Below are 25,539 nucleotides of genomic sequence, written 5' to 3'. Positions count from 1 at the left end.
AGAGTACTGCTCAGAGAGAGAGAGGACTCTGCTCAGAGAGAGAGAGAGAGAGAGAGAGAGAGTACTGCTCAGAGAGAGAGAGAGAGTACTGCTCAGAGAGAGAGAGAGAGAGAGTACTGCTCAGAGAGAGAGAGAGAGAAAGAGTACTGCTCAGAGAGAGGGAGACTCTGCTCAGAGAGAGAGAGAGAGAGAGTACTGCTCAGAGAGAGAGAGAGAGAAAGAGTACTGCTCAGAGAGAGGGAGACTCTGCTCAGAGAGAGAGACAGGACTCTGCTAAGAGTGAGAGAGGACTCTGCTCAGAGAGAGCAGAGAGAAATTGGCGGTCCATTTTCATCTGAGAGCTTGTGTCCCGTCCTGAGTCCTGCCAACATCATCATGCCTGCTGCCAGGAGCCTCCTAGCCATCCTGAACACTGGGCCACTTGGCCAAGTAAACCCTGGGCCACTGGGCCAAGTAAACCCTGGGCCACTGGGCCAAGTAAACCCTGGGCCACTGGGCCAAGTAAACCCTGGGCCACTGGGCCAAGTAAACCCTGGGCCACTGGGCCAAGTAAACCCTGGGCCACTGGGCCAAGTAAACCCTGGGCCACTGGGCCAAGTAAACCCTGGGCCACTGGGCCAAGTAAACCACTGCAACATTGACTTTTTATAGCGAGCATCACTGACTGGCCCGGGCCCACCTTATTTCCAACACTAGGAAATAGTAGATTACCTACCCCTTCATATCCAACCCTGGGCTCCCGAGTGGCGCAGCGGTCTAAGGATCACAACCGGCCGTGATTGGGAGTCCCATAGGGCGGCGCACAATTGGCCCAGCGTCGTCAGGGTTTGGCCGGTGTAGGCCGTCATTGTAAATAAGGTTTTGTTCTTAACTGACTTGCCTAGTTAAATAAAATAAAAAAAGGAAATACCCACTACAAATGAACCCATTAGTAATACCAGTAGACCTGTCTGTTTCCTGTGATCATCATTGGGCCTCTGATCTCTTCCCAAACAATGCCCTGCATCAAAACACATCATAAGGTGTTTACGTTAGACAATGCAACTGTGGCTGTGGCTACTTTGACTTGTGAAAGGTATATTTTCATGAACACCTGATAGTCACTCTGTGGTTGATGTTCTTCCGTCCCTAAGCCCCCTGCATTGAGTCGGAGAACTGCCAGCACAGCAGCTGGCACGAATGTTGTCCACAAAATAAAGTTGCAGTGTGTATAGTATTTGTAATATTACCCCTGAAAATCATATTTTGCCATTCCATTGTGTGGGTTGTTGTCTTACAGTTGATGTAGCCTGTGTCGTTAGGGCTAATCATGATGTCTGCACAGGCTTCACAGTCAACCACAGCAGCAGGTAAAGAAGGGGGGGATATGCTGTGAAGCCTGTGCAGACAGACACAACATAATCTAAGTCATAATTTAGTTAGTCATTTCCAAATCTGCATCAACTGAGCATTTCAGGCCCACAAAGTATCAAAATACAAACATTGAAAAAGGTTCACAAAGAAAAGCGCACAACCAAATATTGCGTATTTCAGATTGACTACCTCAAAAACACCAGAAAACACATTGTAGAATGAGTAGATCACTACAGCAACGAATTGATAGCATCATAACAGTAAATAAAATAAAGCATTTTGCAGAGAAGATGAGTTGAGGCATAATATTTAGGCTCTGAATGACATGTGGCCCATTGTTTACCTTGTCACCTGGCAACGACCACAAGGGCGTTTCAATGAGCTGTCAGTCAAGGCGATCTCATTAATATAAGCTCCCCGCCCACTGATAATAATAATTTATTACATTTTTATAGAGCTTTTCATAGAATCTCAAAGCGCTTCAAGAGCAAAAAAATATGATATAGTTAATTGATAGAGATGAGCGAAAATGTAAAACGTCTTCAATTCTGAGCATTGTAATAGTGTAAAAATATTATGGATGATGTTTTGGTCATTCAAAGGCTATTTTTACTTGGGAAATAGGATGACTGTGCGCGACATTTCCTTTCGTAAGATAGCCGAGGCAAAGTCATTATTATCCGTCGGGTGATTGGTTGAGCCTTGCTGGGGGGGCGTGACATCACTCCGAGCCCTTACCGAAACGCAAAACAATGGCGGACAATTTCTCTCCCCTCGGATCTAAAACTTGACTCTGTGGCCGTGGTAACTAGTGACAACCCCCTAAAAGCGGTAGTAACCACCAATTTCGATGACAGTTGACTTAAAATTAAAACGACATACAGTGGGGAGAACAAGTATTTGATACACTGCCGATTTTGCAGGTTTTCCTACTTACAAAGCATGTAGAGGTCTGTAATTTTTATCATAGGTACACTTCAACTGTGAGAGACGCAATCTAAAACAAAAATCCAGAAAATCACATTGTATGATTTTAAAGAAATTGATTTGCATTTTATTGCATGACATAAGTATTTGATCACCTACCAACCAGTAAGAATTCTGGCTCTCACAGACCTGTTAGTTTTTCTTTAAGAAGCCCTCCTGTTCTCCACTCATTACCTGTATTAACTGCACCTGTTTGAACTCGTTATCTGTATAAAAGACACCTGTCCACACACTCAATCAAACAGACTCCAACCTCTCGACAATGGCCAAGACCAGAGAGCTGTGTAAGGACATCAGGGATAAAATTGTAGACCTGCACAAGGCTGGGATGGGCTACAGGACAATAGGCAAGCAGCTTGGTGAGAAGGCAACAACTGTTGGCGCAATTATTAGAAAATGGAAGAAGTTCAAGATGACGGTCAATCACCCTCGGTCTGGGGCTCCATGCAAGATCTCTCCTTGTGGGGCATCAATGATCATGAGGAAGGTGAGGGATCAGCCCAGAACTACACGGCAGGACCTGGTCAATGACCTGAAGAGAGCTGGAACAACAGTCTCAAAGAAAACCATTAGTAACACACTACGCCGTCATGGATTAAAATCCTGCAGCGCACGCAAGGTCCCCCTGCTCAAGCCAGCGCATGTCCAGGCCCATCTGAAGTTTGCCAATGACCATCTGGATGATCCAGAGGAGGAATGGGAGAAGGTCATGTGGTCTGATGAGACAAAATAGAGCTTTTTGGTCTAAACTCCACTCGTCGTGTTTGGAGGAAGAAGAAGGATGAGTACAACCCCAAGAACACCATCCCAACCGTGAAGCATGGAGGTGGAAACATCATTCTTTGGGGATGCTTTTCTGCAAAGGGGACAGGACGACTGCACCGTATTGAGGGGAGGATGGATGGGGCCATGTATCGCGAGATCTTGGCCAACAACCTCCTTCCCTCAGTAAGAGCATTGAAGATGGGTCGTGGCTGGGTCTTCCAGCATGACAACGACCCGAAACACAAAGCCAGGGCAACTAAGTACTGGCTCCGTAAGAAGCATCTCAAGGTCCTGGAGTGGCCTAGCCAGTCTCCAGACCTGAATCCAATAGAAAATCTTTGGAGGGAGCTGAAAGTCTGTATTGCCCAGCGACAGCCCCGAAACCTGAAGGATCTGGAGAAGGTCTGTATGGAGGAGTGTGCCAAAATCCCTGCTGCAGTGTGTGCAAACCTGGTCAAGACCTACAGGTAACGTATGATCTCTGTAATTGCAAACAAAAGTTTCTGTACCAAATATTAAGTTCTGCTTTTCTGATGTATCAAATACTTATGTCATGCAATAAAATGCAAATTAATTACTTAAAAATCATACAATGTGATTTTCTGGATTTGTATTTTAGATTCCATCTCTCACAGTTGAAGTGTACCTACGATAAAAATTACAGACCTCTACATGCTTTGTAAGTAGGAAAACCTGCAAAATCGGCAGTGTATCAAATACTTGTTCTCCACACTGTATCTAATATTACAGCACCCCCCTCATAACATTGTCACTGAGAAGAGCTTATTAGCTAGCTATAGGGTTTGAGTCACCTCAGCCATTTTCTTATAAAACAGTTCAGCTAGCAATGCTAGCTAGCGTGCTAACGTTAGCTAGACTGCGCATACTACACACGTCGCATAGTCTTCAGGAGGGTTAGACATGATAATACCATGGGCAGCAACAACTGGCTACTAGTTTGTTTTCAGACAAATGCAGTATGTTCAGCTCATAGTTAGTTTATCCACTGACCACTGCATTTAGGGGAGGATAGCTAAATTACTGAAATGTAGCTAGCTAGCTCACTGGCCAGGCAGTGGCAGTGGTGGAAAAAGGACCCAATTGCCATACTTGAGTAAAAGTAAAGATACCTTAATAGAAAATGACCCAAGTGACAGTCACCCAGTAAAATACTACTTGAGTAAAAGTCTAAAAGTATTTGATTTTAAATATACTTAAGTATCAAAAGTATAAATCATTTCAAATTCCTTTAATAAAGCAAAACAGACAGCACCATTTTTTTATTTTTTTTATTTACGGATAGCCAGGGGCACACTCCAACACTCAGACATAATTTACAAATTAAGCATTTGTGTTTAATGAGTCCGCCAAATCAGAGGCAGTAGGGTAGACCAGGGATGTTCTCTTGATAAGTGCGTGAATTGGACCATTTTCCCGTCCTGCTAAGCATTCAAAATGTAACGAGTACTTTGAGTGTCAGGGAAAATGTATGGAGTAAAAATAACATAATTTTCTTTAGGAATGTAGTGAAGTAAAAGATAAAAGTAGTCAAAAATATAAATAGTAAAATAGTAAGTAGTACTTTAAAGTATTTATGCTTAAGTACTTTATACCACTGGGCAGTAGCCACTGCTAGTCAACTAATCATGGATTTCCTATTCTGTGAAATATTTGGGTCAACTTGCTTATATTAAGCAACAGACAGTTTGTGGAAAGGTAAGAGCGCATCTGTGTGACATCAAACACCCAAGAAGGCTCAACCAATCACCCAACATAACTCATTAATATGAATGACTTTGCCTCTGGCTATCCTACGAAAGGACATTTCGCTGACTGTGCGGGACCTTTAAACCAGGTGTTTGGCCGTTTGTAAAAAGCGATCTGTGCGGTTGTGTTGCTGCTTTTCCCTCTCATCAGCCTTCTGATCTCTCCCAAACCAAAACCTTCCTAAACACATCATGAGCTCCTTTCAGTCTCACATAATTTTAATATGAATTGGGACATATTTAACCCAAATCCTTAACCTGAATCCTAAAAGCACATAAAAGCAAACTTCACATAATGTTTTGTATTAGGTAGGTAATTGGAAAATAAGAAACGTTTATTTTACAGACAAACAAAAGCCAATATCTAAATGATCAACCCTAACTAAAATTAATTTTACCATACAAAAGCCCAAAACTAGGTAGAGAATAGATTCAAGATCCATGTGCACAAATAGAAAAACACTTCAAAAGTTTCTCCATGAAGCATTAGTGCTGATCTGCTGATCCCAGTCTCTGGATTCTATAAAACCATCTATAGCTTCAGGCGTGGATTGGCTCCGTCTGCCATATTAATGAATTTTTACATAGTGAAACATTAAAATTAGAATTCATTAGCGTTATCTGAGGTCTACATCTAGATGTGGAGTTGTTTGATTAGTGCCTTCGGGGTAATGCTTTTGTCGCGTGTCTGCGTGTCTTCTAGCTTTTGTTGTGCTGATCCACTCTCTCTCTCGGAGTCAGACTTTGTATGCGTCCCAAATGTCACTGTATTTGGTATTTTGGTATTTATAATAATAATAAGCCGTTTAGCAGACGCTTTTATCCAAAAGCGACTTACAGTCATGCGTGCATACATTTTTGTGTATGGGTGGTCCCGGGGATCGAACCTACTACCTTGGCGTTACAAGCGCCGTGCTCTACCAATTGAGCTACAGAGGACCACAAAGCAATGGATCCTGATCAATTGGACATAAGTGTTTACCATACAGTCCCCTAGACGTCCATACCAGTAGTCCCCTAGACGTCCATACCAGTAGTCCCCTAGACGTCCATACCAGTAGTCCCCTAGACGTCCATACCAGTAGTCCCCTAGACGTCCATACCAGTAGTGCTCTACCAGCTGAGCTACAGAGGACCATTTCATTACGATCCCCATTAGCTGTTTGCGAAAGCATCAGCTACTCTTCCTGGGGTTCCACACAAAACATGAAACATTAAATAATACAGAACATTAATAGATAAGAACAGCTCAAGGACAGAACTACACCAATTTAAAACATCACACGTAGCCTACATATCAATACATACACACAAATATCTAGGTCAAATAGGGGAGAGGCGCTGCTTCTTCTGTTTCTTCTTTAACCAGGTTTGCTGTTCATTTGAGCAATCTTCGATGGAAGGGAGCTCCATGCAATCATGGCTCTATACAATACTGTACGTTTTCCTGAATTTGTTCTGGATTTGGGGACTGTGAAAAGACCCCTGATGGCATGTCTGGTGGGGTAAGAGTGTGTGTCAGTGCTGTGTGTAAATTGACTATGCAAACAATTTGGAATTTCCAACACAAATGTTTCTTATAAAAAGAAGAAGTGATGCAGTCAGTCTCTCCTCAACTCTTAGCCAAGAGAGACTGGCATGCATAGTATTTATATCAGCCCTCTGATTACAATGTTAACAGAATCTCTGTTCTGGGCCAGCTGCAGCTTAACTAGGTCTTTCATTGCAGCACTCGACCACACGATTGGACAATAATCAAGATAAGACAAAACTAGAGCCTGCAGGACTTGCTTTATGGAGTGTGGTGTCAAAAAAGCAGAGCATCTCTTTATATAATAATAATATGCCATTTAGCAGACGCTTTTATCCAAAGCGACTTACAGTCATGCGTGCATACATTTTTTTGTGTATGGGTGGTCCCGGGGATCGAACCCACTACCTTGGCGTTACAAGCGCCGTGCTCTACCAGCTGAGCTACAGAGGACCACACTTTATCACAGACAGACCTCTCCCCATCTTCACAACCGTTTAATCAATACGTTTTGACCGTGGCAGTTTACAATCCAAGGTAACACCAAGTCATTTAGTCTCCTCAATTTTGCTCAACAGCCACATTATTCATTATCAGTGACGATGCACAGTCCCTATATAGTGCACTGTATATGGGATAGGGTGCGATTTGGGACGTAGACTGGATCTCCTTTTACTGACACTCTATTGGCTCTATTGAGTCTGTAGTGAATGAAGAGAGAGGGAAGAACAGCCTCGATAACCTGTTTCTGAATTAAGTTGGTTGACTGCTTCTCAGTACACACATTCACAATTTCCATTTTTTCATCCTGGTTGTTTTACTGAATGTAGGTTGACTACGGGTTGATGACAATTCATGTAGTTATGAATCATTTACAAACTCCTGAACATTTATGTTCCAGATACAGAACGCTGTGGATATGAAGTTGGAGGATCTGGCCTACATGAGAAAGACTGTACAGAAGACCTTACAGACGACCCTACAGATTATCCTACATGAGAAAGACCCTACAGATTATCCTACATGAGAAAGACCCTACAGATTATCCTACATGAGAAAGACCCTACAGATTATCCTACATGAGAAAGACCCTACAGATTATCCTACATGAGAAAAACCCTACAGATTATCCTACATGAGAAAGACCCTACAGATTATCCTACATGAGAAAGACCCTACAGATTATCCTACATGAGAAAGACCCTACAGATTATCCTACATGAGAAAGACCCTACAGATTATCCTACATGAGAAAAACCCTACAGATTATCCTACATGAGAAAGACCCTACAGATTATCCTACATGAGAAAAACCCTACAGATTATCCTACATGAGAAAGACCCTACAGAAGATCCTCCAGAAGACATTACAGAAGACCCCATGGAAGACCCTACTGAAGACTTTACAGGAGACCCCATGGAAGACCCTACTGAAAACCCTACTGAAGACTTTACAGGAGACAGACCCTACATCATTATTTCACTCTTGGACCGCTTCATTTGCTCCAGGAATGAGTTAACTTGATTAATGTACAATTACTTCTGATTGGCTACACAACTTCCTGTCTGTATCATCTTTAAAGGGGGTGTATGAAGGTGTCTCTGTCTGGTAGGGGTGTATGGAGGTGTCTCTGTCTGGTAGGGGTGTATGAAGGTGTCTCTGTCTGGTAGGGGTGTATGGAGGTGTCTCTGTCTGGTAGGGGTGTATGAAGGTGTCTCTGTCTGGTAGGGTGTATGAGGTTTTGTTGTAGGGTGTATGAAGGTGTCTCTGTCTGGTAGGGTGTATGAGGTTTTGTTGTAGGGTGTATGAAGGTGTCTGTCTGGTAGGGGTGTATGAGGTTTTGTTGTAGGATGTATGAAGGTGTCTCTGTCTGGTAGGGGTGTATGAGGTTTTGTTGTAGGGTGTATGAAGGTGTCTCTGTCTGGTAGGGTGTATGAAGGTGTCTCTGTCTGGTAGGGTGTATGAAGGTGTCTCTGTCTGGTAGGGTGTATGAAGGTGTCTCTGTCTGGTAGGGTGTATGAAGGTGTCTCTGTCTGGTAGGGTGTATGAGGTTTTGTTGTAGGGTGTATGAAGGTGTCTCTGTCTGGTATGAAAAGCCAACTGAGAGACCTGAGCCCTAGGACCATACGTCGGGACTACCGGCCGTGGTGACTCCTTGCTGTCCCCAGTCCGCCTGGCCTTGCTGCTATTCCAGTTTAAACTGTTCTGCCTGCGGTTATGGAGACCCCTACCTGTCCCAGACCTGCTGTTTTAAACTCTAATGATCGGCTATGAAAAGCCAACTGAGATTTATTCCTGATTATTATTTGACCATGCTTGTCACTTATGAACATTTTTGAACATCTTGGCATGGTTCTGTTATAATCTCCACCCGGCACAGCCAGAAGAGGACTGGCCACCCCTCATAGCCTGGTTCCTCTCTAGGTTTCTTCCTAGGTTTTGCCTTTCTAGGGAGTTTTTCCTAGCCACCGTGCTTCTACACCTGCATTATTAGCTGTTTGGGGTTTTAGGCTGGGTTTCTGTACAGCACTTCGAGATATTAGCTGATGTAAGAAGGGCTATATAAAATAAAATTGATTGATTGATTGATTGGTAGGGTGTATGAGGTTTTGTTGTAGGGTGTATGAAGGTGTCTCTGTCTGGTAGGGTGTATGAGGTTTTGTTGTTGGGTGTATGAAGGTGTCTCTGTCTGGTAGGGTGTATGAGGTTTTGTTGTAGGGTGTATGAAGGTGTCTCTGTCTGGTAGGGTGTATGAGGTTTTGTTGTAGGGTGTATGAAGGTGTCTCTGTCTGGTAGGGTGTATGAGGTTTTGTTGTAGGGTGTATGAAGGTGTCTCTGTCTGGTAGGGTGTATGAAGGTGTCTCTGTCTGGTAGGGTGTATGAGGTTTTGTTGTAGGGTGTATGAAGGTGTCTCTGTCTGGTAGGGTGTATGAGGTTTTGTTGTAGGGTGTATGAAGGTGTCTCTGTCTGGTAGGGTGTATGAGGTTTTGTTGTAGGGTGCATGAGGTTTTGTTGTAACAGATATTTCAGAGGAAGTGGTGCAGCAGGGGGGAGAAGACAACGTCACCATAGCGATATGAACTACAGCAGGATATCCGATGCTGGAAGTGTCCACCTTACGACGATGCTGGAAGTGTCCACCTTACGACGATGCTGGAAGTGTCCACCTTACGACGATGCTGGAAGTGTCCACCTTACGACGATGCTGGAAGTGTCACACAAACAGTTGTAAGGCGAGCCGACTTTAATAGTTAAGGTATTTTGTAATGCGAGCTGACTTTAATAGTTAAGGTATTTTGTTTGTTTTCATTATTTTTAAAGAAAATGTTTTATTTTGAAACAGATCAGGGTTTGGGTTTCTTGCTGTCTTTCCTATCCGACTGTAACAATGCCACCTGCCTCAGTCTCTCTCTCTGTGTTTGTTTCAGCTTCATGTGATGACAGTCCTTTACAGTACATAATAATAATAATAATAATATGCCATTTAGCAGACGCTTTTATCCAAAGCGACTTACAGTCATGTGTGCATACATTTTTATGTATGGGTGGTCCCGGGGATCGAACCCACTACCCTGGCGTTACAAGCACCGTGCTCTACCAATTGAGCTACAGAGGACCACAAAGCAATGGATCCTGATCAATTGGACATAAGTGTTTACCATACAGTCCCCTAGACGTCCATACCAGTAGTCCCCTAGACGTCCATACCAGTAATCCCCTAGACGTCCATACCAGTAGTCCCTTGTCCCTTATCCCCCCCCCCACCATCCCATGTCTAAATCACAGAGACTTGTTCATTGACTTTCAGCCCGAACAACATAACTACCAATTGATTGATGTATGGAGTAGGGGGTTATTTTAATGCATGGGTTTCATAGAGGATGGTAATTGTTTTCTGATTTGTTCCAGTGTGTCTGTTTGAACTCAGCTCTGACAGAGGGAGTACTAGGACTAGCAGGCACATTCATTGCCAGCAAAGCAGACTTGCAAATAAGCTGTCACACATTACAAATGAGATTACCTTTCCAGTGAGGTTGTCCTGGAACCTGTCTACACCGTAAGGGGATCCCAGGGCAGGGAAACAAACTACAAAATAGGCTTCAATCTTCTGGGTTTATCTGCACGCTTGATCTTCAACTGATGTTCTTATGGCTTATTCATGCACGGTGTGAAAAGTAGTTTACGAACTGCTCCCAGGCAGCACAAGATAATCAGTTGTAGAAAAACCCTCTGAAGTCTCTCTCCTCCTGCACTACAGACAACGCTAGGAGAAAAATATGCTGTTTTAACCTTCACCCATAAGGCTACTCGCACAGATCTATACCATCTCAAAGTTACTTTAGTTATTGTGCTTGTAATTTTGATATACACAGCATCCTTAGAGGGGTAGAGTTTGGCTTGACATTCTGTTATATTTCTACAGACAGTTGTATGTAGTTGTTGGTGTATTTTTTGGTGTACTTAATTGTATCAATTCACTTTTTATTTAACTTTTTATTTAAACATTTTTTTTTTTTTTTACATCTGTGTGTCGTTGTTTGAGAATCTGTCATAAAACAACAGCTTTTAAATCCATTGTACTTGTTGACCCAAGTCCACTGTGCATACGAAAATAACACATGTCCCCTTCTTCAGATATAGGATAGATATGTCACATTATTGTAATTGTAAACTAAATCATTACTTCAATGAAAAGGAGATTTTGACAATTTTCTCAACATTACCTTGGTAATATAGGGTTAGGGTAATCTAGCTATACAAACAACATTATCTTGGTAATATAGGGTTAGGGTAATCTAGCTATACAAACAACATTATCTTGGTAATATAGGGTTAGGGTAATCTAGCTATACAAACAACATTATCTTGGTAATATAGGGTTAGGGTAATCTAGCTATACAAACAACATTATCTTGGTAATATAGGGTTAGGGTAATCTAGCTATACAAACAACATTATCTTGGTAATATAGGGTTAGGGTAATCTAGCTATACAAACAACATTATCTTGGTAATATAGGGTTAGGGTAATCTAGCTATACAAACAACATTATCTTGGTAATATAGGGTTAGGGTAATCTAGCTATACAAACAACATTATCTTGGTAATATAGGGTTAGGGTAATCTAGCTATACAAACAACATTATCTTGGTAATATAGGGTTAGGGGTAATCTAGCTATACAAACAACATTATCTTGGTAATATAGGGTTAGGGGTAATCTAGCTATACAAACAACATTATCTTGGTAATATAGGGTTAGGGTAATCTAGCTATACAAACAACATTATCTTGGTAATATAGGGTTAGGGTAATCTAGCTATACAAACAACATTATCTTGGTAATATAGGGTTAGGGTAATCTAGCTATACAAACAACATTATCTTGGTAATATAGGGTTAGGGTAATCTAGCTATACAAACAACATTATCTTGGTAATATAGGGTTAGGGTAATCTAGCTATACAAACACCATAGAGAGAAGACAGGAGATGATAGGCTTAGCTTTAAACAAATAATGATTATCTTGTTTCATTATTTCAATGAATAGATCAAAACAGACTATAAACATTTCAAATGCAGCCTGAGTGTTTTTTTCATTCCTTACACTTTTTTTTTAAAACTTAAGTTTAAACTCATTCACCTCTGACCTTTTGTGAGTGCAGCCTAAACTCCCATGTGAGACACAGGCTGGCTTCCGCTTCACCACATACGTTTGACATGCAAATCACATGGTTTGCATGTCCTGGATTTAATGCAAATTCTGATAACTGTACTAAGACCTTTGATTTGTGCATGCATTCTAAGTAGCAGTACGACAGTAGTGTTATAATGCACTTAGACTGCGTCCCAAATGGCACCCTATTCCCTATATAGTGCACTACTTTAGACCAGAGAATGGCACCCTATTCCCTATATAGTGCACTACTTTAGACCAGAGCCCTATGGGACGCAGTCTGACTCTCAGCTAGAGTAACAGAGGGAGAGATTCAGTCTGACTGATTTGCATGTCAAACGTATGTGGTGAAGCGGAAGCCAGCCCGTGTCTCACATGGGAGTTTAGGCTGCACTCACAAAAGGTCAGAGGTGAATGAGTTTAAACTTAAGTTAAAAAAAAAAGTGTAAGGAATGAAAAAAACACTCAGGCTGCATTTGAAATGTTTATAGTCTGTTTTGATCTATTCATTGAAATAATGAAACAAGATAATCATTATTTGTTTAAAGCTAAGCCTATCATCTCCTGTCTTCTCTCTATGGTGTTTGTATAGCTAGATTACCCTAACCCTATATTACCAAGATAATGTTGTTTGTATAGCTAGATTACCCTAACCCTATATTACCAAGATAATGTTGTTTGTATAGCTAGATTACCCTAACCCTATATTACCAAGATAATGTTGTTTGTATAGCTATATTACCAAGGTAATGTTGAGAAAATTGTCAAGATCTCCTTTTTATTGAAGTAATGATTTAGTTTACAATAACAATAATGTAACATATCTATCCTATATCTGAAGAAGGGGACATGTGTTATTTTCATATGCACCAAGGTCTATACCTCTACATCCATGCACTCAGAGAACGATGTAGCTGTTTAATTCACCCTACATGATGATTAATTTGTGTGTTTTTACAATGTTTGCACAAGAAAACAAACCCATGACGATAAGACGAGGAAGATCGTTTGTAAATACATCACACTGCCTTACATGGGCAAACATCTCTAAAGGACTTTCTGGTGGTTGGAATGTCCAACTCTGACGTCACTGCCTGCCACTTCCAGATTTGGGAAAAATAAGTTTCACTTTGGTGGGATTTGAAACTCTCTTGATTCCTAGAAAGCCCGAGGTAAGAAATACATGGATGCTATTTCATATTTTTTTATACTTGAACATGGGTTATTATAGAAATGTAGCTTACAATGGCGTGTTGTTTTGTCGACATAAAGAATGCAGAAGAAATAGCAGAAAGCTTTCCTCTTCCTCGTTGAGGTGATGATGGTTTTGCTGTAGCTCTGGGTTGAAGTTGAAGTCGAGGGCGTGGGCTCGCCGCTCCGAAAGGGGGGGGTCGACAGTTTCTCCACCACACAGCTAACTTGGTACCTTACACCGACATATTGGACCAATAGTTTGGACAAGATAACGTAGAACGCAGTTACTCATTAGATTGTGTAGTTTCACGGTCGATATTTGCAACATTGTGTCTGTTCGCGCATCTGTTTTGTGTTCTGTATGACCGGTAACAATGCGGAAGAGAATGCTTTTAGCGACGTGTATTTCCAGAATAATGTCGGTATTCATCGTTTAACATATGCACAACGTTTTAAACCAGTTTTGTTAGGATCGCCACAGTCTATAATAGTGACACATCTAACCTGTCACTCCGAAGTGTAAACTCAACTCGTTTTCTAGTCAAGAACAACAACTGGTATGTTCTTTTGGTTGCCTGGTTGACGCTGTGCAGACGGATTCCGTGTCTGCATGACACTTCCTTCCTAACGTAGCCTAGTTGTTTCAATCAATACTAGGCTTCAGAAACCAAAAGGAGCTAGGATTATTAGGCTACCATGTCACTGTAGACTTGACCCCAGTTCTTACCCTAATTCTCAATCATTGGATAGGATTAATATAATGTGTAGATGCTTTTTTCTCCCCCACACTGACAACAGTTTACAAAGTCCGTTAGTCTTGGAATGCATTATTTGACTGAATTGGCTTCCAATGCATTTCAAGAATGGAAATATGTAAGTCTTGGGAGGACAACTAACTATCATGTCTACACACCGAATACTTTGTTCATCTCATCTCACAGTAGCTAACATGGTGAAATATTAATATCTCCCCCTTGAGTTGCTCCTGAAGAGATTCAAATCAAACTCCCACTTTGATATGAATTTCAAATCAATAACATCAAGGACCCCCGGAGAGCTCAGCTCATCAAACTGAATATATCTGTGTCATCCTCCCTCACACATTTGGACTCGGGCAACATTAAACCCAACCGTCTTTAACGTCTCTGCTTTAAAAGGACACGTTTGACAGTCGTGTGATGCGACGCTCAAGTTCAAAGTAAAATTCCCTTAGGTAGCTCTGTAGCTTTGAGCCCAGGCAGCCCTGTGAGGCTGAGACTAGCAGCTTTGAGTCCAGGCAGCCCTGTGAGGCCGAGACTAGCGGCTTTGAGCCCAGGCAGCCCTGTGAGGCTGAGACTAGCGGCTTTGAGTCCAGGCAGCCCTGTGAGGCTGAGACTAGCGACTTTGAGCCCAGGCAGCCCTGTGAGGCCGAGACTAGCGGCTTTGAGCCCAGGCAGCCCTGTGAGGCCGAGACTAGCGGCTTTGAGCCCAGGCAGCCCTGTGAGGCTGAGACTAGCGGCTTTGAGTCCAGGCAGCCCTGTGAGGCTGAGACTAGCGGCTTTGAGCCCAGGCAGCCCTGTGAGGCTGAGACTAGCGGCTTTGAGCCCAGGCAGCCCTGTGAGGCTGAGACTAGCGGCTTTGAGCCCAGGCAGCCCTGTGAGGCTGAGACTAGCGGCTTTGAGCCCAGGCAGCCCTGTGAGGCTGAGACTATTGGCTTTGAGCCCAGGCAGCCCTGTGAGGCTGAGACTAGCGGCTTTGAGCCCAGGCAGCCCTGTGAGGCTGAGACTAGCGGCTTTGAGCCCAGGCAGCCCTGTGAGGCCGAGACTAGCGGCTTTGAGCCCAGGCAGCCCTGTGAGGCCGAGACTAGCGGCTTTGAGCCCAGGCAGCCCTGTGAGGCTGAGACTAGCAGCGCTAACCGCTAGCGTCACTACCAGGCCTGTGTGTGTTTTAATACAGGATCCAACTGGGAAGAAGAAGACGTAGACCTCTCAGGTGGAGATCTGGACACACTAGGCCCGTAGGACAGCAGAGCAGGAGCTATGCACGTTTTATTTATTTTTATTTATTTTTATTTCACCTTTATTTAACCAGGTAAGCCAGTTGAGAACAGGTTCTCATTTACAACTGCGACCTGGCCAAGATAAAGCAAAGCAGTGCAATAAAAACAACACAGAGTTACATATGGGGTAAAAAACATAGTCAAAAATACAACAGAAAATATATATACAGTGTGTGCAAATGTAGCAAGTTATGGAGGTAAGGCAATAAATAGGCTATAGTGCAGAATAATTACAATAGTATTAACACTGGAATGCTAGATGTGCAAGAGATGATGTGCAAATAGAGATACTGGGGTGCAAAAGAGCAAAATAAATAACAATATGGGGATGAGGTAGTTGGGTGGGCTAATTTCAGATGGGCTGTGTACAGGTGCAGTGATCGGTAAGGTGCTCTGACAACTGATGCTTAAAGTTATTGAGGGAGATAAGAGTCTCCAGCTTCAGAGATTTTTGCAATTCGTTCCAGTCATTGGCAGCAGAGAACTGGAAGGAATGGCGGCCAAAGGAGGTGTTGGCTTTGGGAATGACCAGTGAGATATACCTGCTGGAGCGCAGACTACGGGTGGGTGCTGCTATGGTGAGCAATGAGCTAAGATAAGGCGGGGATTTGCCTAGCAGTGATTTATAGATGGCCTGGAGCCAGTGGGTTTGACGACGAACATGTAGTGAGGACCAGCCAACAAGAGCGTACAGGTCACAGTGGTGGGTAGTGTATGGGGCTTTGGAGACAAAACGGATGGCACTGTGATAGACTACATCCAATTTGCTGAGTAGAGTGTTGGAGGCTATTTTGTAAATGACATCGCCGGAAGTCAAGGATCGGTAGGATAGTCAGTTTTACGAGGGGCATGTTTGGCAGCATGAGTGAAGGAGGCTTTGTTGCAAATAGGAAGCCGATTCTAGATTTAACTTTGGATTGGAGATTCTTTATGTGAGTCTGGAAGTTGAGTTTACAGTCTAACCAGACACCTAGGTATTTGTAGTTGTCCACATACTCTAGGTCAGACCCGTCGAGAGTGGTGATTCTAGTCGGGTGGGCGGGTGCCAGCAGCGTTCGATTGAAAAGCATGCATTTAATTTTACTAGTGTTTAAGAGCAGTTGGAGGCTACTGAAGGATTGTTGTATGGCATTGAAGCTCGTTTGGAGGTTTGTTAACACAGTGTCCAATGAAGGGCCAGATGTATACAAAATGGTGTCGTCTGCGTAGAGGTGGATCTGAGAGTCACCAGCAGCAAGAGCGACATCATTGATATACACGGAGAAAAGTGTCGGCCCAAGAATTGAACCCTGTGGCACCCCCATAGAGACTGCCATAGGTCCAGACAACAGGCCCTCCGATTTGACACACTGAACTCTATCTGAGAAGTAGTTGGTGAACCAGGCGAGGCAGTCATTTGAGAAACCAAGGCTATTTAGTCTGCCAAGGCTATTTAGTCTGCACGTGGTGCTGATATGCATGAGGATGACATTTCCGGCTTACTGTAGTCTAGAGGACACAATGCATGACACAGCATTTAACTAGGAACTTCATAATACAGGAGGATCAGAAAGAAAGATAGCTTCTTAGACTTTGAAGATCCAATCTGATGAGCTTGAGTAGCCTACATATTGACATATTGGTGGGGACATAGAGTCTACAACTTATCCAGAACGCCGCAGCCCGTCTGGTGTTCGACCTTCCCAAGTTCTCTCACGTCACCCCCGGCTCCTCCGCACACTCCACTGGCTTCCAGTTGAAGCTCACATCTGCTACAAGACCATGGCGCTTGCCTATGGAGCTCTGAGGGGAACGGCACCTCCGTACCTTCAGGCTCTGATCAGACCCTACACCCAAACGAGGGCACTACGTTCATAGACTATACAAAATACAAAGAGCCTACTGTATATACTAGCCAAGCTCATTCCTCTGTTTCAGATCTGTGATAGTAGGTGGAAAGGTTGTTAGCAGGCTAATGCAGAAGAGAGAGTGAAGTGCTAAATGTCATGTGACACAGGACTATGGGTGTAACGGTTCACCCAACCCATTGTTCAGTACCTGTTGTGGTTTTGGGGTCACGGTTCGGTTTCGGTACAGCAGGAAAGTTAAATGCCAACAGTTAATGTAGTAATTTGTAGTTTATTTAATAAAATACATAAGTGTTGGTATTCCTGATTCATTAAATGATCAGGAGTCATATACTAAGTGTAAGTCGCTCTGGATAAGAGCGTCTGCTAAATGACTAAAATGTAAATAATGCCTAATGACAGCAGAATCAGGAATAACAACACTTTGTATTTTCTTAAATGAAAACACACGATTACTCAACAACAACACTAGAATAAAGAGCAATATGCGTGTGTAATCAATATGTAAACATGGCTCAGACATTGTATAGGCCTATGCTATAATGTTGTGAACATGGCTCAGACATTGTATAGGCCTATGCTATAATGTTGTAAACATGGTTCAGACATTGTATAGGCCTATGCTATAATGTTGTAAACATGGCTCAGACATTGTATAGGCCTATGCTATAATGTTGTGAACATGGCTCAGACATTGTATAGGCCTATGCTATAATGTTGTGAAGATGTCTCAGACATTGTATAGGCCTATGCTATAATGTTGTGAACATGGCTCAGACATTGTATAGGCCTATGCTATAATGCTGTGAACATGGCTCAGACATTGTATAGGCCTATGCTATAATGTTGTGAACATGGCTCAGACATTGTATAGGCCTATGCTATAATGTTGTAAACATGGCTCAGACATTGTATAGGCCTATGCTATAATGTTGTGAACATGGCTCAGACATTGTATAGGCCTATGCTATAATGTTGTGAACATGGCTCAGACATTGTATAGGCCTATGCTATAATGTTTTCTTACAAAGAGGAAAAAAATATGCGTACTTGTGACTCTCAAAGGGGGCGTGTCTGTAGCACGGTACTTCTCCTTTCCCACTCCGGGGTCATGTGATGGGCTGTCACTGTTCATTAGCCCTGCAGGTCCGTCCATCAGTAGTCAGCGCAACACGGGGTGCATTGGGCCAATTCATTGACAACTTCGGCTTTAGCTTGCTTATACAGAGCGGGTACTACTTGTTTGTTGAAATGGGTGCGAGAGGGCGAAGTTCGTAACGTTTCTCGAGCACTTTCACGAGGTGTTGAAACCCCCTATTCTTCTCAACCACAGAGAATGGCTGCATGTCCGCGGCTATAAACATAACGATCGCTCTTGTCATTTCTTTGGCCCGGTCAGAATCAGCTCCGAAGGGCTGCTTGAATGTAGAAGGGGAGACGAAGTTGTGTTGTTGTTGTTGTTTTTTTGTTTCTGTCTTGCTCTGGTGGTAGGAATACTGGGCTGATGTCGGCGTAAAATGTGTCAACATGTTTGAGGTGTTGGCAGCTGCATAGGCTATTCTCGTTGAGCAGTGGCGACCATACTCTCTCTGTCCATCGACCGTTGTAATCTACTGGGAAATACAAAATGTTCCCGGCTGTGCCTCACAAAAGGACAGTTTAAAATGCATCAATGAAGATTATAATTTTGATTACAACAGGCTTTAGTTGTTTTAACGGAATATACATGTTTTTTTAAGATCAGATTTACTCGAGGCATACAACGCAGCGTAGACATAGCCAATAGGCCAGCGTTTCCCAAACTCGGTCCTCGAGACCCCAAGGGGGTGCACATTTTGTTGTATACGCCCTAACACTGCACATCTGCTTCAAATAATCAACTAATAAATTAAAAATGAGGTAAACATATGTGTACATTTCCACCCCCCTACACAGGAGGAGACATGTGTAAACAGGGAGGAGGATTGATGGGTCAGGAGGAGAGAGAGCCTCTGAAACAGGCTGGCTCAAGGCAACAGGACAGATTACCCGGCTCTGCTCTGCTCTGCTCAGTCATGATTTACTACCAAGGACTTTCTCTGTGTCCCCAAATGGCACCCTATTTTCAATTTAGTGCACTACTTTTGACTAAGGGATTATGCACTATATAGGGAATATGGTGCCATTTGGGACAGCCCCTGGCTGCCACAGAAAAGGGGCCATCCCTCACAACTGCTCAGTCACATAGTGATGGAAGGTGGAGTAGCTTGTTCCTCGTGCAAAGTTCAGATTTTGGAGCACCGTGTTTATGAATTTGTTATTGTGAACTCTAAGGATGAGACCAGAATAGTCTGTTGGTGTTGATCAAATCAAATTTTATTGGTCGTATACGCACATTTAGCAGATGTTATAGCGGGTGTAGCAAAAGGCTTGTGTTCCTTGCTCCAACAGTGCAGTAATATCTAACAATACACAACAATCTAAAAAGTAAAAGAATGGAATTAAGAAATATAGAAATACTAGGATGAGCAATGTCGGAGTCTGGAGCATAAATATATATATATGTACAGTGCATTCCCTTTTTCCACATTTTGTTACGTTATAGCTTTATTCTAAAATGTATTAAATTATATATATTTTTCTCATCAATCTACACACAATACCCAATAATGAGAAAGCGAAAACAGGTTTTTAGAAATTTTTGCAAAAAAATCCAAAAGAAAGAAAGGAATACCTTATTTACATACGTATTCAGTATTTGCTATGAGACTCCAAATTGAGATCAGGTTAATCCTGTTTCCATTGATCATCCTTGAGATCTTTCTACAACTTGATTGGAGTCCACCTGTGATAAATTCGATTGATTGGACATGATTTGGAAAGCCACACACCTGTCTATATAAGGTACCTTGTTGAAGCACCTCTGGCAGCGATTACAGCCTCAAGTCTTCTTGGGTATGACGCTACAAGCTTGGCACACCTGTATTTGGGGAGTTTCTCCCATTTTTCCTCTACAGATCCTCTCAAGCTCTGTCAGGTTGGATGGGGAGCGTCGCTGCACAGCTATTTTCAGGTCTCTCCAGAGATATTAGATCGGGTTCAAGTCCGGGCTCTGGCTGGGCCACTCAAAGACATTCAGAGACTTGTCCCGAAGCCACTCCTGCGTTGTCTTGGCTGTGTGCTTAGGGTTGTTGTCCTGTTGGAAGGTGAACCTTCGCCCCAGTCTGAGTTTCTGAGCGCTCTGGAGCAGGTTTTCATCAAGGATCTCTCTGTACTTTGCTCGGTTCATCTTTCCCTCGATCCTGACTAGTCTCCCAGTCCCTGCCGCTGAAAAACATCCCCACAGCAGAATGCACTGTATATGTATGTATATATATATGTGTGTGTGTGTATATGTGATGTGATGTATAGATATTATGGACAGTATGTGGATAGAATATCCAATATATCTGAAGAATATGTAGGATAGAGCAGTAGACTGTATGTACAGCAATAATTAAATTGGATAGGCCTTGACTAGAAGACAGTATATATACATATTACATTTTAGTCATTTAGCAGACGCTCTTATCCAGAGCGACTTACAGTTAGTGAGTGCATACATTTTTCATACTGGCCCCCCCCGTGGGAAACGAACCCACAACCCTGGCGTTGCAAGCGCCACGCTCTACCAACTGAGCTACAGGGGACATATGAAATGGGCAAAACAGTATGTAAATGTTAGTAAAGTGACCAGTGTTTCATGTCTATGTACATGAGGCAGCAGCTCACACAGTGATACATGCTCTCTCTCTGCCTGCCCAGGTCCAGCTCACACAGTGATACATGCTCTCTCTCTGCCTGCCCAGGTCCAGCTCACACAGTGATACATGCTCTCTCTCTGCCTGCCCAGGTCCAGCTCACACAGTGATACATGCTCTCTCTCTGCCTGCCCAGGCCCAGCTCACACAGTGATACATGCTCTCTCTCTGCCTGCTCTTGGTTTTTCCAGAAGGTGTCATTCAGGAGAAAGAGGCAGCGACTAGGAAAAGACCAAATAACTGTCAGCTGTGAGGCCCAGTACGTCAAGAGAGGTAGGCTTAGTCATACCGCTTACTTGCTAATGGCTGTCCATCGATGTTGACTTTGCTCCCAATTGTCAGTCACTGTAAGTAGCTGGTTACTGTGGGGGGTTGTGTCTGGGCCGTTACATGTGGCTCTGCAGGCCAGACTAAAGTCATACAGCTGTGGTTCAGCTAATGTTATTAGGAGATGAATTCAGTTCCGGTACTTGAGAAGTGTTGCTGTTGCCTCAGCTGCCTGTAATGGCTCCAAAGCCTCGTGAGGAGTCATACCCATGGTTCGGCTGTATTTGCCCTTTCTGTCTGCCTGGATCTCCCATTGCATCATGTGCAGTTCAGGTGGGCCACTTGAGCAGCGTTGGCTTAGAGCGGCCTGTAATCGCAGGACTCAGGATCTGAGGACTCATGGGGAGGGTCTCCGTTGTGTGGTTATGTTGTGTTAATCACCAGGAGATTCATCTGTGTGACAGTCTGACACCTTACAGTTAAATGGGTTATTAGTGCCTATCTGTCCCTGTAGTGTAGACCACTGGCTTGTCCCTGTAGTGTAGACCACTGGCTTGTCCCTGTAGTGTAGACCACTGGCTTGTCCCTGTAGTGTAGACCACTGGCTTGTCCCTGTAGTGTAGACCACTGGCTTGTCCCTGTAGTGTAGACCACTGGCTTGTCCCTGTAGTGTAGACCACTGGCTTGTCCCTGTAGTGTAGACCACTGGCTTGTCCCTGTAGTGTAGACCACTGGCTTGTCCCTGTAGTGTAGACCACTGGCTTGTCCCTGTAGTGTAGACCACTGGCTTGTCCCTGTAGTGTAGACCACTGGCTTGTCCCTGTAGTGTAGACCACTGGCTTGTCCCTGTAGTGTAGACCACTGGCTTGTCCCTGTAGTGTAGACCACTGGCTTGTCCCTGTAGTGTAGACCACTGGCTTGTCCCTGTAGTGTAGACCACTGGCTTGTCCCTGTAGTGTAGACCACTGGCTTGTCCCTGTAGTGTAGACCACTGGCTTGTCCCTGTAGTGTAGACCACTGGCTTGTCCCTGTAGTGTAGACCACTGGCTTGGGCGGTATACCGTATACTGGGTTATTTGGAAATAGACACAGGATGGTTTTTCAATACCGTCAATACCTTTTGAAACTATTTTTTTCAATACATTTGAATATTTTTAGAAATGTTTTAAGTATATACCTGCAGTCAACTTGTGCAATACGTTAGGAGATGAATCAGATCGCGTTCTCATTTCACCTGTCACATGATTTTACATTATGAAGCTATGTAGTTTCCCAGAACAGTTGAGCCAGTCACGTGTTTGTTTGTAAATAACACAACGGGAGAAAGCAGGAGCAGGTGAGTCCAGCTGAGTTTTGACAGGGGTCGCGTTTTATATTGAAAGTCAACAGTGTTTTTTTGCTTCAACAGAGTGATCAGGGACGTGCAACTATAGTTTTCCTTCACAGAAAAATACATTAGGGCAACACTTTCGGCATAAAACAGCTTCATTTTCATCAGATGACAACCAAAGTGCAACGCTATTTTTTAGCAAAAACGATGCATGGCCATCATATTTCTAATGTTTAGGCCTATTATAGAAAGAATGTAAACAGCTACATTTCCAAATGTTTTGCTTCAAGTTAATCTAGCATCTCGGCTACACCGAGAAAAGTAGCTAGACATCAGTCGGAGCGCTGTCTGCTGACAGAATGCCCGTTAGTGAATTCTCATCCGAGTGGAGAAGTGCAACTGAAGCACAAAGTTAGTCTGATGCTGATCAGAAATTACAGGAAGAAGCATTTTAGATCTGTGTTTACAAAATGCAGCAAGATATTTCTTGTGCGTTTATTTTTTTCTTTCTGCGTGAAAAGGGAAAGGAAGGGAAGGGGGATACCTAGTCAAATAACTCTCCAGGTATCTCTAGTTAGGATAGCTAAATAAGATGACTAAAGACAGTACAGTAAAAGGAAGGGAAAGGAAGGTAAAGGGGGATACCTAGTCAGTATCAACTGAATGCATTCAACTGAAATGTGTCTTCAGCATTTAACCCAACCCCTCTGAATCAGAGAGGTGCGGGGGGCTGCCTTAATCGACTTCCACTTCATCGGCGCCCGGGGAACAGCAAAACGCAGAATTATGCAGCCTTGTCCCTTTAGAGTTAGTAGACTAGACTGTTGGCCTTGTCCCTTTAGAGTAGACTGTTGGCCTTGTCCCTGTAGAGTAGACTGTTGGCCTTGTCCCTGTAGAGTAGACTGTTGGCCTTGTCCCTGTAGAGTAGACTGTTGGCCTTGTCCCTGTAGAGTAGACTGTTGGCCTTGTCCCTGTAGAGTAGACTGTTGGCCTTGTCCCTGTAGAGTAGACTGTTGGCCTTGTCCCTGTGGGAGACTGTTGGCCTTGTCCCTGTAGAGTACACTGTTGGCCTTGTCCCTGTAGAGTAGACTGTTGGCCTTGTCCCTGTAGAGTAGACTGTTGGCCTTGTCCCTGTAGAGTTAGTAGAGTAGACTGTTGGCCTTGTCCCTGTAGAGTAGACTGTTGGCCTTGTCCCTGTAGACTAGACTTTTGCCCTGTAGAGTAGACTGTTGGCCTTGTCCCTGTAGACTAGACTGTTGGCCTTGTCCCTGTAGAGTAGACTGTTGGCCTTGTCCCTGTAGAGTAGACTGTTGGCCTTGTCCCTGTAGAGTAGACTGTTGGCCTTGTCCCTGTAGGGTAGACTGTTGGCCTTGTCCCTGTAGAGTAGACTGTTGGCCTTGTCCCTGTAGAGTAGACTGTTGGCCTTGTCCCTGTAGAGTAGACTGTTGGCCTTGTCCCTGTAGAGTAGACTGTTGGCCTTGTCCCTGTAGAGTAGACTGTTGGCCTTGTCCCTGTAGACTAGACTGTTGGCCTTGTCCCTGTAGACTAGACTGTTGGCCTTGTCCCTGTAGAGTTAGTAGAGTAGACTGTTGGCCTTGTCCCTGTAGACTAGACTGTTGGCCTTGTCCCTGTAGAGTAGACTGTTGGCCTTGTCCCTGTAGAGTATTTTATTTTTTATTTTATTTCACCTTTATTTAACCAGGTAAGCCAGTTGAGAACAGGTTCTCATTTACAACTGCGACCTGGCCAAGATAAAGCAAAGTAGTGCAATAAAAACAACACAGAGTTACATATGGGGTAAAAAAAACATAAAGTCAGAAATACAACAGAAAATATATATACAGTGTGTGCAAATGTAGCAAGTTATGGAGGTAAGGCAATAAATAGGCTATAGTGCAGAATAATTACAATAGTATTAACACTGGAATGCTAGATGTGCAAGAGATTATGTGCAAATAGAGATACTGGGGTGCAAAAGAGCAAATTAAATAACAATATAGGGATGAGGTAGTTGGGTGGGCTAATTTCAGATGGGCTGTGTACAGGTGCAGTGATCGGTAAGGTGCTCTGACAACTGATGCTTAAAGTTATTGGGGGATATAAGAGTCTCCAGCTTCAGAGATTTTTGCTATTCGTTCCAGTCATTGGCAGCAGAGAACTGGAAGGAATGGCGGCCAAAGGAGGTGTTGGCTTTGGGAATGACCAGTGAGATATACCTGCTGGAGCGCATACTACGGGTGGGTGTTGCTATGGTGACCAATGAGCTAAGATAAGGCGGGGATTTGCCTAGCAGTGATTTATAGATGGCCTGGAGCCAGTGGGTTTGACGACGAACATGTAGTGAGGACCAGCCAACAAGAGCGTACAGGTCACAGTGGTGGGTAGTGTATGGGGCTTTGGAGACAAAACGGATGGCACTGTGATAGACTACATCCAATTTGCTGAGTAGAGTGTTGGAGGCTATTTTGTAAATGACATCGCCGAAGTCAAGGATCGGTAGGATAGTCAGTTTTACGAGGGCATGTTTGGCAGCATGAGTGAAGGAGGCTTTGTTGCGAAATAGGAAGCTGATTCTAGATTTAACTTTGGATTGGAGATTCTTTATGTGAGTCTGGAAGTTGAGTTTACAGTCTAACCAGACACCTAGATATTTGTAGTTGTCCACATACTCTAGGTCAGACCCGTCGAGAGTGGTGATTCTAGTCGGGTGGGCGGGTGCTAGCAGCGTTCGATTGAAAAGCATGCATTTAGTTTTACTAGTGTTTAAGAGCAGTTGAAGGCTACTGAAGGATTGTTGTATGGCATTGAAGCTCGTTTGGAGGTTTGTTAACACAGTGTCCAATGAAGGGCCAGATGTATACATAATGGTGTCGTCTGCGTAGAGGTGGATCTGAGAGTCACCAGCAGCAAGAGCGACATCATTGATATACACGGAGAAAAGTGTCGGCCCAAGAATTGAACCCTGTGGCACCCCCATAGAGACTGCCATAGGTCCAGACAACAGG

The 25,539-nt window shown here is 43.5% G+C and overlaps 1 long non-coding RNA gene across 1 annotated transcript in view; it reads left to right on the top strand.

Moving 5' to 3' along the window:
* Positions 1 to 13,181: 13,181 nt before the first annotated feature.
* LOC123491968 overlaps positions 13,182 to 25,539 on the top strand; it is a 66,677-nt gene continuing 54,319 nt past the window's right edge. Inside the window, exons 1-2 of the long non-coding RNA XR_006661558.1 lie at positions 13,182 to 13,251; positions 21,129 to 21,210. This is a non-coding gene — a long non-coding RNA (uncharacterized LOC123491968). The remainder of the gene's footprint in view (positions 13,252 to 21,128; positions 21,211 to 25,539) is intronic.

Source organism: Coregonus clupeaformis, chromosome 11, assembly GCF_020615455.1.
Source record: "Coregonus clupeaformis isolate EN_2021a chromosome 11, ASM2061545v1, whole genome shotgun sequence".
In the NCBI taxonomy this organism is placed as follows: Eukaryota; Metazoa; Chordata; class Actinopteri; order Salmoniformes; family Salmonidae; genus Coregonus; species Coregonus clupeaformis.
Note: the sequence above shows the minus strand (reverse complement) of the source record. Positions and strands in the feature narration are given on the sequence as shown.